The sequence below is a fragment of the Arvicanthis niloticus genome, chromosome 1 (assembly GCF_011762505.2).
Source record: "Arvicanthis niloticus isolate mArvNil1 chromosome 1, mArvNil1.pat.X, whole genome shotgun sequence".
NCBI lineage: Eukaryota > Metazoa > Chordata > Mammalia > Rodentia > Muridae > Arvicanthis > Arvicanthis niloticus.
The window spans coordinates 97,344,279-97,356,200 of NC_047658.1; the positions used below are offsets into that span (position 1 = coordinate 97,344,279).

Here is an 11,922-nt window from a genome sequence, read left to right on the forward strand (position 1 = left end):
ATTTCTCTCCTTCAAAATAGTCTTCAGACTACCTATTGTCTCCTCTTTTATAAACAGCACTTTCAGAGTTTCAACTATGGTTCAGAGATAACAAGTAAGCAAACAAAACAAACAAATTTGCCTAACATCAACAGGGTCCTCTTGAGTTCAGTCCTCAGGAACACCATGAATACCACCATGGCCACCAGCACCTACCACCCACACCACCCTACTTCCACCCCTCACCTTCCATCTCCCATCCCCCACCCTCCACTTCTTGCCTCCCCAACCCTACCCCTCACCCATCCTACCCCACCCCTGCCAAATAGCACTTTTTGTTTTGTGTGGTGTTCAGCTGGACACAGTTACTCCAAACAGAAACTATAACTCCCTGATGTCTTTGCAAGGAGGTGTGGCTTGCAATCTAACTTCTGTCCAGTAGGATGTAAGAGGGTTTTCTTTTCTTTTGCTTTCTACTGACTAAGAGGAGAATGTGATGAGCAGAGATTGAGCAACTATTCTGTACTTTGAGGTACAAGTTAAAACTGGCAGAAGAAAAAAGAAAAGAATATCGCAAAGCTGCCATTTCAACACAAGTCGCCTCTTCTTAGACAATTAGAGAAGGAAACAAATCTACATAAAAGCCCTTGTTACTTCAGGTATCTTCACTCTTGGGCAGATCTGATATTGCCTCATCTCTTCACATTCTCTTAATAGACTCACCTCCAGCCACCCTGACATCTCTCAGCATATTCTTCTCATCCAGTGAGGATGGGTTTGCCCTCTGGAGAGCAGGATATCTGGAGCCCCCTGAGAGGACAGCAGCAGAGACCCACAAGTAAGAAAGGTTCAATTCTACCAGATCCACCTAATCAAGAGAAGATGGTGCCACCATCCTTACAGAGCCCCTTCAGGATACAGAGATCCTGAAAAGATGAGTCTGTGTCCATTCTCCTCAAGGGAAGCCAGGCATGGTAAAAAGGTTCAGAGCAAGAAAGAGATGAAGGTGAGAAAGAAATGTGACCCCACAGCCAGATCAGCAGTCACAGCACAGACATTTAAGATGGCTGCCCTGACTTGTCACATACTGTGTGTTGCGCATGTATGTGTTTGTGGGAAGTGCTAATAGTTAAACCTAGGGGTTCATGCATGGGAGGCAAACACTTTTACTGACAGGCTGTATTCTTAGCCCTGGGTACACATTTTAAAGAACAGAGGCAGTCCGTAGGTACAGCTGATTCAACAGGCCCTGAGATCATGGACTGTGTGGTGGGACATCTCTGCCAGAACCATAGCAATGAACCATTCACATCTCAGCTTGGGTGGCACAGCTGCCGTCTCCTGGGGGCATGTGGCTTCCTTAAGAAGGATGTAGAGTTCCAAAAACACAGGGATACTGATGTCAAATAAGAACACATTTATTGTCTGTGATACCCCAATTTTACCAGAGTCCACGTTCCAAAAACAAGCTCCTGTAACAACAGCCAATGTCATCCATCACCTTTGACAAAGTCATAGAATATATTCTGTCCATTTATACCAATAGCTCTCCAAAACAGTCACTTGGGAATCATGGATAAAGCCCCCAAGATACCAGGGGCAGCTTGAAAGTCTTGCTCGTTAGAAGTGTTTCTGTTGTAGATTTGGTTTAGATCTGAGGGTCACCAGCTGCTAATGCAGACTTTTGCCTGTGCCATTACACTTGTATGAGAATGAGGGAATCAGAGGTCATGGCCTCTGCAGCTACAGCCTCAACAATCTACTTGTAATGTCTGCTGCTGACTGGTGTGCTCACTGTTATGGTCTCCAGTTCTTATGTGTGATGTAGACGGGCTATGGTGGGAAGCAGAGGTTCAATCCCGAATGTCCCCATGCCTGTGACTTTAGAGTGAGTTGATCACTGCTTGGTTTTCCTTGTTCTGGTTGTGTCTGTTTCCCATTGGATCTTAGAGTCTTGGCACTCTCCTGGTGGATTCTGATTTCTGTATAGAGGTTGTTTACCTACTCCAGCTTCACATTTGTATATTAAGGAAGCCTTCCTGTTTAATCCCAGCACTTGGGAGGCAGAGGCAGGCGAATTTCTGAGTTCGAGGCCACCCTGATCTACAGGGTGAATTCCAGGGCAGCCAGGGCTACACAGAGAAACCCTGTCTCAAAAAAAAAGAAAGAGAGAGAGAAAGAAAGAAAGAAAGAGAGAGAGAGAGAGAGAGAGAGAGAGAGAGAGAGGGAGGGAGGAAGAGAGAGAGAGAGAGAGAGAGAGAGAGAGAGAGAGAGAGAGAGAGAGAGAAAGAGAGAGAAAGAGAAAGAAAGAAAGGGAGAAAACCTTCCAGGAAGAGGGGCTGTGCAAGGCAGCATCTCTGTTCTTAAGTTTTCTATTCAAAGCTGGGCGGTGGTGGCGCACGCCTTTAATCCCAGCACTTGGGAGGCAGAGGCAGGCGGATTTCTGAGTTCGAGGCTAACCTGGTCTACAGAGTGAGTTCCAGGACAGCCAGGGCTACACAGAGAAACCCTGTCTCAAAAAAAAAAAAAAAAAAAAAACAAAAAAAAAAAAAAAAAAAAAAAAAAAAAAAAACAAAAAAAAAAAAAAAAAAAAAACCAAAGTTTTCTATTCAATCAGGGAGTTACTGGCTATGCGCATAATTACAGAATACAGCAGAGGGCTGATACATACCTGACTTTGTACGAGTTCATTCCTCTTCTCTACTATCTGAAGTTAAATCAGGTCTTGAAGCATATAAAATTTTTTTATTATACAAGTCCCTTTTTTGGTTATTGTTTTTTTCTTCCCCCAGTTAAAGCAAAAATATTTTTTATATTAAAAGTTTGGAAGATGTAGAGGCTGGAGAGATGGCTTAGCAGGTTAAGAGCACTTGTTCCTCTTCTAAAGGACCAGAGTTTGGTGACTCACAAGCACCATGACTCCAGTTCTAAGGGATCTGATGCCCTCTTCTGATCTCTTGGGTACCTGCATGCACATGCATATGCACACACACAAACATTTTTAAACGGAGACATGAAGAAGCAGAGGGAAGAAAAAGAAAGTACATGCATGACCCCACTGCCTGGAAATTGTCCCTCAGAATGTCAGATGACTTATCTTCAAACATTATTTTGCTGAGAAGAGTTGCTGCTTTATTGCTTGTTACATGATTCTTGTTCTTTTCCACGACTATGCTTGTGGCCCTCCTTTTCATTCACCATGAGTCATTCCAAGCTGTGGAGGAGATTGGCAGGTAAGTGGAGAGGAGGGTAAAGGGATGTGGGTAGCAGGCAGAGCAAGAACAGGGCCCTTGGATGAGTGGACATCAGAAAGCTAGGTAGTCCTGTCCATAGAGCCCGAAATGCTGAGGGACTGGGGCTGTTCTGTTGTCACCCAGATGCACATCCTCCAGCATTTAGCAGATGCTGATAGCTCTGCAACAGGGCAGTATCATATCTAAAATTGTACCTTAGGCCACAGTACAAGATAGGTGACAGAGGGACACTGGGACTTCCTATGACCTTCATGAGGGAAAGCAAGAGAAAGAGAATGAAGGTGGGGTGGAGTGGAGGAAGGACATGGTGTGACACACAGGCTTGGTCCACGGAGCTGCTTGGAATTATGATCCCAAATTCCCACACAGGAGACTACAGACGTGCTGGGCTGTAAAACCTGTCCCCTCTTTAGCTTTTAGATTTTCTTTGAGATTATGTCAAGCAAATGGATATCACAACCTTAAGACAAAATTGTAATAGTCTTCATTCCATTCCCATCTTTAGTATCCATACATCTGTAGAATCTTCTTTTTCCCTAAAGCTAGCAACAGAATGGCAGGTGACCTTGGAACACTGAGGCTGGATGTCCCAAGAGGTAGGCATGTGGTTTTGGAAATCATATTTCAGGAACATGTGACTGCCAAATCTCTCTTATCTCATGTTGTACCACATTCAGTGCACATGTGTGCCTTCTGTTCACTTCCATTGCTCTCCTTTAGTGGATGGTAAATTCTTCTGAGAGCAGAGCAGAGCCCATGAGGTGTCCTCATATGCTAAGTAAGTACTTGGCATAACAGCCCCTGAAGCAAAAAGTCAGTTCTTAGATTGGACATAGTGGGGCATGCCTATAATTCCAGAACTTCAGAGTCAGAGGCAGGAGGATCCAGAGTTCAAGACTATTCTCAACTACACAGACAGTTCTAAGACAACCTAGTCTACTCTGAGGTCCTGTCTCAAAAAAATAAAAAATAAAATAAAATATAAAAGAAAAAGAAAATGATTTTTAAATGAAGATTTCAACTGAGATGCACATTCATCTCATAGAAGTCCAGAGTGTGTGAAGAGAGTCGTATGTCTGTCTGTCTGGATTGCTTTATTTCTTACCACAACTAGTACAAGAAAAAGACCTCAGTTGCTCATCCGTGCCTTGTCCTCCGGCTGCATAGATCACTTCATGCAAGTGGCATTCATTTAAGACAAGGTCTCACCTAGTCATGGTTAGGCTCAAATCTGCTATAACCCAAGGATGACCTTGAACTCTAACTGTTCTGCCTCCACTGCCCAAGTGATGGGACTACAAATGTATGCACCAAACCCAGTTTATGCAACACCGTGGAATCAAGCCCAGGGCTTTGTGCATTCTAGGCAAACATTCTACCAACGACACTAAGTCCCCAACCCTATAGGAGAATTTGGAACAGCATTCTCTGTAATCCATGTTTTTCTACATTGACTCCAATTTTAATGTACAGGAAGGATGCTATCCCCTTCACATATCCTCATGCACAGTGAATAAACATTTTTAGTCATGTGCTTATCACTGAGATATCATACTTTTAATAATCATTTCTATAAAATAATCATCAGCCTAATAATCATTTGTCAGGTCTGCTTAAAATTAGACCGTGTCTCCCTACTCCTGGACAACTCACAAACTTTGCTCAGTAAATATTTGTCTTCCTTGCTTATTGATATGGAGTAGGGATGCCAGAGTAGAACAGTCTAGGATCGCCATATCTCAGAGCGTGCAGGCCACAAGGCAGAAACATAACAACCTGCCAGGCAGCCATCACCTCTGTAAGGACCAACCTTACAGAGCAAGGACAAAGAGTAGCCTGCCACTCTGTGCACCCCCACAGCAGAGCTGTGGGCAGGCAACCTGTCTCTAGGATACAGAATGCCGGTCCCTTCCACCCATGTAATTCATTCTCTATGCTGAAGTCACTCCCCAGTGTTAATTCCCACTGTTCTTTCCATCGCACACCCTCTGGTCCTCACAGGGCCCAGCCAGGGGCAGGGCTGTGGTGACAGGCGATTATGCAGCTTCATGCATTCATAATTCAAAATAAACCCATCAAAACATTTGCTCTTACTTTTAACCCCATTGTGCCCTGGGTGGAAATGTTGAGACTCACAGCAGAGACGATGAATACGGCAGACAAAAGTTTTCCCACAGCCCACAGCCCCTTAAACAATCTAATCCCATTCAAGAGATTTATGCCTGACCTGGGGGACTGCACTGGGGAGCTGGGCTCCTGAGGGTGGCCCCTCCCTGTGTCACCAGGCTTTCTAGAGACCAGCTGCCTGTTGCCATAGTGATTTGGTTATAGAAGGGCAATGCACCTAACCTGGGTGCTTCCCCCACCCCACATGCTTATTAAAAGAAAGGAGAAAGTTTCCATTAAACTCTCTGGGCTGATTACATTTGGGAACTTAATAACGTTTGGATTCAAAGAACTCTCATTGAACTGACCCCGGCAGGGCTCCGAGTTCACCAGGGGAACAAACACTCCCGATGAGGCTTGGCATCTTAACCCTATTTAACATTTTAATTAAGAAGGGAAAATTTGGTGTCATTTGCTTTTCTGCTGTCTCCAGGAGCGGCAGGGGACTCGCTTGAGAATTCCCCCAAGAGTAGGCCGGAAAGAAACACATTAGCTAATTAGAGATGATGCCGACATTGCTTGGCCATTTTGTTGGCCAACTTTTCTGTTGTCCTCTCTTTCTAGATGGACTCTTTAGATGGGGGGTGAGGGTGGGTGGAGCATAAGTATAGTTTCTTTTCCTTCATCTTAAGAAAAAAAAATACTCTGTTAATTGAGAATTGGATTGTTGCCTGTGTCTTTTTGCTCCACACAGCCAGAGAAAGGCAGGACATATGAAGCCCCAGCCTCCTCCTGGGAAATGCTCAGAACTTAGAAACTTTAGAAAGCTTGTCCTCAGTCCCTCATTTCATAACCATCGAAACGCATCGTTTTCTTAGCATTTCTCTTGTTAGCCAGGCAGGCACCATGGGGCTGACTCTCAGGATGACCCAGTTAAGGAGAAATCACTATTTTCCTGGGTTTGCAAATGAGCTTGGGGGGGGGGGGCAAACAGTCCAAGAGAGGGGCACCTGAGCTCAGGGGACCTCAGAGGTATCTGGTGGGTCCTGGCTACATTCAGCCTGGCTACTGGGTTAGTAGAAATACTGATTTCATGAGAGGGCGGAAGAGAGTTCTATGTACTACTTCCAAACCCAAATCCCAGCAGGCAGAGGTTTCTCTATTTTATTTTGCTTTGTTTGAAGGACTCCACCATGTTTCCTGTTCATCCCTCCATCCTGTCTCAGTGCTGAACCTGGGACCTCCCATCCTGCCCTATTTAGCCTGCTGTCTCCTTGGGGGCGGCGGCGGGGTGGGGGGTGGGGGGGGCAGAGAACGCTCCATGCCAGAACCTCTGGACCTGCAAGGAATGGAAAATAACTGAAGTCTGTGTTAATTGCATCGCGGCATCTTTTCTAATGAAATGGTGGCTTTCTCCATGGCAACGGTGATTAGTACAAGTAGAATGGTGGGTCCTCCCCAGCCTGGCTGCCTGGGAAGTGACTACCACTTCACAGAACAATTCAGTCCAGAAAGACGTTTACTGTGCACAGTTTGCCTAAGCGGACTGCTCAGGCAGCATTCCCCACAGCCCTATTCCCTCCCTCCCAGCTGGAGCGGGTCACACACACGTGACCCTGGGTTGGGGGTGGGACAAAGCTGGATAGAGCCAAAGTGTCACAGAAAGGAAAGCCCTACTCCTGTTTAGGGCGTTGGGGAAGCAACTCCTCGGTATTTGCAGTTTGCTTCAGTTAAGTCAGCTCCAAAGAAGCCCCATGCTTCCTAATTAGTTCTTAAAATTCTCCCCACCCCACCCCGACCCCGAGATGGCTGAGAGGAGCAGGTAGATCCCTTTCCTTTCTGTCTGTGACCATCCTGATGTTTACACATTGTAGAGTGAGTGGTTTTCAAAGTTGTTGGGAAGAGAAATGACGCTCTGGATAGAAGCAGAGAGGGATGGGAAATCGTGGTTCTGCCCAGTGTAAAGTCTGGAACAGAACACAGGAGGCAGCTCTGTGCTTTCCCTAGGAGGTAGCATCGTAGGCTCTCCTCCCCCACCCCTAATCCAGCCCCTCACCACCAAGGTAAGCAAAGCACAAAAGCACACACTTGGTGCTGAGCACACAGTGGGTGGAGCGCCTCATCTGGGCTATACCCATCAGAAGGCCCTAGCAAGGCTGCCTGTCTCTCAGAAGCTGGGGCGAAGGAAGCCAGGAGGTTTCGGTTGTGATTAGCAAAAAAATAAAATAAAATAAAATAAATAAATAAATAAATAAATAAATAAATAAATAAATAAATTGAAACAGAGTGTGATTGCAGGCAGCACCTAGATTCAGGATTACACACAGCCAAGCTATTCTCTCAGTCTATCATAGAATCTTCTGGTGTCTTCCTGATCTGAGCTCTGAAGGCTGAAGACTTCGATCTGAATGCTGCTGCAGCCACTCAGTTGTATCTTCCTCCAAGGGACCAGATCTCTCCAGGCCTTAGTTTCCCATTTGAAACAAGAACACCTGCCTCTTTTGATCACTGAAAAAAAGGAAGTCAAGTGCTTACAAGTGTTCTATGGGCTGAGGAGATGGCTCGGTGGTGAGGTGTCAGCCATGCAAACCTGAAGACCTGGGTTCAGATCCCCAGAACTCACCTAAAAGGTTGAGTGTGGAGGTGACCTGGTAACCTCTGTGTTAGGGGCTCAGAGCGGGGTGGATCCTTGCATCTCATTACCTAGACAGGCTGGCCAAATCCAGACCATCAGAGTCAGTACACAGCAAAAGAGAAAGACACCTGATGTCAACCTCTGGCTTCCATATACACATGCAGGCTTATCTGGATGCACACCCCAACACTAACATCTGCACACACACACAGAAAGAGAGAGAAAAGAGAGAGAGAGAGAGAGAGAGAGAGAGAGAGAGAGAGAGAGGCGCTCAAACAGTAATTACTATGATCACACAGAATAGTGGCTCTGTTACATTTGCACAGCCTTCTAGGACACAAAAGGGGATGCTACTGCAATCCTAACAGCTTTTGTTATGCCTCAGAGAGGGAGGGCAAAGCTCCCTTCCCTAAGCACTGTCAGGCCAAACAGAAAAGGTGTTTCTGGTTAGAAATGCAACCAAGACAGGCTAGGGAGGTAGCTCGGCTATTAAAGTTGAGCGGGGTACAAAACACATTCTGGATTTTGTGGCAGCCTACCTGTAATGAATGCCAGCTTCCAAAAGCAGAACAGGGGACTCAGAGCAAGTGGGCAGGCAAGACTGGTCACATTACCGAGGTCTAGGTTTAGTGAGAGAACTTACCTCAGAAGAACCATGGAAGAGCAACTGAGGACCATTCCCGACATCAATCTCTGGCTAACGTGTACATGCATGTTCATACTGACACACAGGCATGCATCCACACATGCAAACACACATACAATACAAACACATAAAAAGAAGAAAAGGGGACTGAAGAGATGGCTCGGTGGTTAAGAGCACTGACTGCTCTTCTAGAGGTCCTGAGTTCAATTCCCAGTAACCACATGGTAGCTCACAACCATCCGTAATGAGATCTAATGTCCTCCAGTGTACTCATATATATAAAATAAATAAATCTTTGAGGAAGAAGGAGGAGGAAGAGGAGGAGGAGGAGGAGGAGGAGGAGGAGGAGGAGGAGGAGGAGGAGGAAGAGGAAGAGACTCAAAGATATCCAAGCTCCAAAATGCAGTCTTGATGACCAGAATATATAGGCAGTGGTTCTCAACCTGTGGTAGTGAAGGACCCTTTCACAGGGGTCACCTAAGATCATCAGAAAACAGATATTTACATTACAATTAATAACTATCAAAATTTCAGTTATGAAATAGCAATGACAGAATTTTGTGGTTTGGGGTCACCACAACATGTGAAACTGTTTTAAAGGGTTGAAGCACTGGGAAGGTCGAGAACCACTAACGTAGGGTCTGAGAATGGTAGAAAGACCCCGACAGGCTATCCACCCTGGAGCGAACGGTTCCAGGAGCAAGGATGGCTGTTGCTGGCCTGAGTAGACCAGGCAAACTTCCCAGGGATGCTCACTTCGATTTCCATTAATGAAGCTGAAAAGATAACACACTTAAAAGGACTTAACATGCCTAGCTTTCTGTGGAAAATAAAGATGCTATTTATAGTGGCATAAAGTATAATTTTTCACACTTTCAAAAGTGCTGGGAGAAAACTGGATGAAGGCCATGAATCAAAATATTTATAGTGCTGAGAAATTGGTGTGCTACTGTGATTTGTTTTCTCTCTTAGAAAATAACTCATTTATATTATTGTTATGTTAGAAATACTATTACCCAGACTTTTCAACCCTAAGAGAAGACTCCAAGTGCTAAATAATACATAAGTCTGTTAAGTGAAGGGTCTTGTGACCATGCTGTGTGCAGGCCTGGTGTCTGGGCTTTTAATGTGAAGTTGTAACAGCTCTATAGAAGGAAGGACAGATTAGCGAAGTGCCCCACTAAGCAGACACACTCTAAGCCACCGTCTGCACCTTCAGGGTGTGGGACTTAAGACTGAGCCAAGAACCAACAGTGTCAGCTGCACCTGGGTGCTTAATAGATGAAGTATTGGAATCTTGTCCTTCTAACAAATGCATAGGTGAGCATCTGCACACAAATGACATACACACACACACACACACACACACACACACACACATGTTTACACATAAATAAAATAAAAAAATTAAGAGAATAGAGAATCTGGTTTCCTTTCTTTAAGAGCAAACCACAGATGTTTCATACAGCATTTCATATTGCCTGCCAGTGGCCAGAACTTAAGTCACCTAGCTGCAAGGGAGTCTGGGAAATAGTCTTTCACTGAGTGACCTTTTCTCTTTTACCTTATTTTGATTCTACAGAGCATGTGCTTCAATAAGAATAGTAATTGACGTAGTAATAGTTATTGCTGGTGGCCCTATGAAGCCCATCGTGGCAATGTCCCCAGAATGATGGGCCTTGGATACTGTGAGGGAGAAAGGGCTACAGTGCATGACTTTTATCAGTGATGTATTGCACTGAGACTTGCAAAAGGCGCTGGACCATTAAAACACTGTAAATGAGCAGCTGTCCATGTACCTTCAACTGAGAAATGGCATCTGACTCCAGGAAACTAATTACTCAAGGTTATATATGCAAGTGGATTAGGGATGTAACTTCTTCACTGAAACAGTGGCTACTTCACAGTGTGGGCCTGGATGTGTACCCCACACTTTGGAGTCGACACTGGCTGAAGTTCTCAACTTCATTGACTGAAAGAGTTCTCAGCTCCCAGAACTCCATGACAGCCTCACCAAGGACTCCATGAATATCAAGGCCCATGTCCACATGATACTAGAGGGCCTTAGAGAGCTATGGGGTCTGCAGAATTTCCCAGAGCCATCTCCCTATTGGGTTCATTTTTTATAGGTTTGTTTACAGAATGGATATAGAACTTTCTATAGCCATGTGTGTCTTCCTGAATCCTTAGTGGGTCAAGGGTGGCAGTGTGGGACACAGTATGAAAGATGAGCCTTGGAGCAAAGCAAAGCAAAGCAACAGTTTTCACACAGAGCGTATACAAACTAAGGACATCCCATTTCCCCCTACTGCTCAGGCCTTTTAACTGAAAGTGGGGGTAATGGTAGAGATGTAGACTTGAGATTGGATGGGCATAGTGGCTCGTGTTTGGAATACCAGCATTTAGGAGGTTGAGGTAGGTTTATGGCCATGAGTTTGGGGCCACCCTGATCTATATAGTGAGTTCCAGGCTAGCCTGATCTACAAAGTGAGACCATGTCTCAAAAAACAAAATAGGAGCAGGTAAGGGGGCTCAGTGGGTAAAGGCACTTGATGTGTAAGACTGGCTATAGGTTTAATCCTCGGAACCCACGCAGAGGTGGAAGAATAGAGCCCACTCCACTAAGCTGTACTCAGACCTGCACATATGTGTCTTGGCACATGTACCACACACGCACACATCATGCACACATAATAATGATAGAAATAATAAAAAGTTTAAAATAAAGTAATCTAAACGGGGGCTGGTGAGATGGTTCAGTGGTTAAGAGCACTGACTGCTCTTCCAGAGGTCATGAGTTCAAATCCCAGCAACCACATGGTGGCTCACAACCATTCATAATGAGATCTGATGCCCTCTTGTGGGGTGTCTGAAGACAGCAACAGTGTACTTACATACAATAAATAAATAAAAACCTTTGGACTGGAGCGAGTGAGGCCAGAGTGAGAGGGAGAAGGGAAGGGGAGGGAAGTAATCTAAACAAATTAAAACTTGGGCTAGAGATATGGCTCAGTCATTTAAGGCTAGGTTTACAACCAAATGGATTAAAATTCATCAAATATGTTTATGGGTTCATGATCATATACATACAGACATGTGTGTGAGTGTGTGAGTGTGTGAGTGTGTGTGTGTGTGTGTGTGTGTGTGTTCTCACACATGCCTAGCTGGTCACATTTAGAGAATGAGAAATAAGTTTGTTATGTAAAAATTATTACATATAAGGAAAGAAATGTCTTTAATTTCTTATCTGCTCTGAATCTAAGGATACACAAATATAACACAAGAGTGTACTTTTGGGATCA

At 44.8% G+C, this 11,922-nt stretch overlaps 1 pseudogene; it reads left to right on the top strand.

Annotated features, from left to right (window-relative positions):
- Positions 1-3,150: 3,150 nt before the first annotated feature.
- LOC117718746 (protein UXT pseudogene) lies at positions 3,151-10,749 on the top strand (annotated as a pseudogene).
- The last annotated feature ends 1,173 nt before the right edge of the window (positions 10,750-11,922 follow it).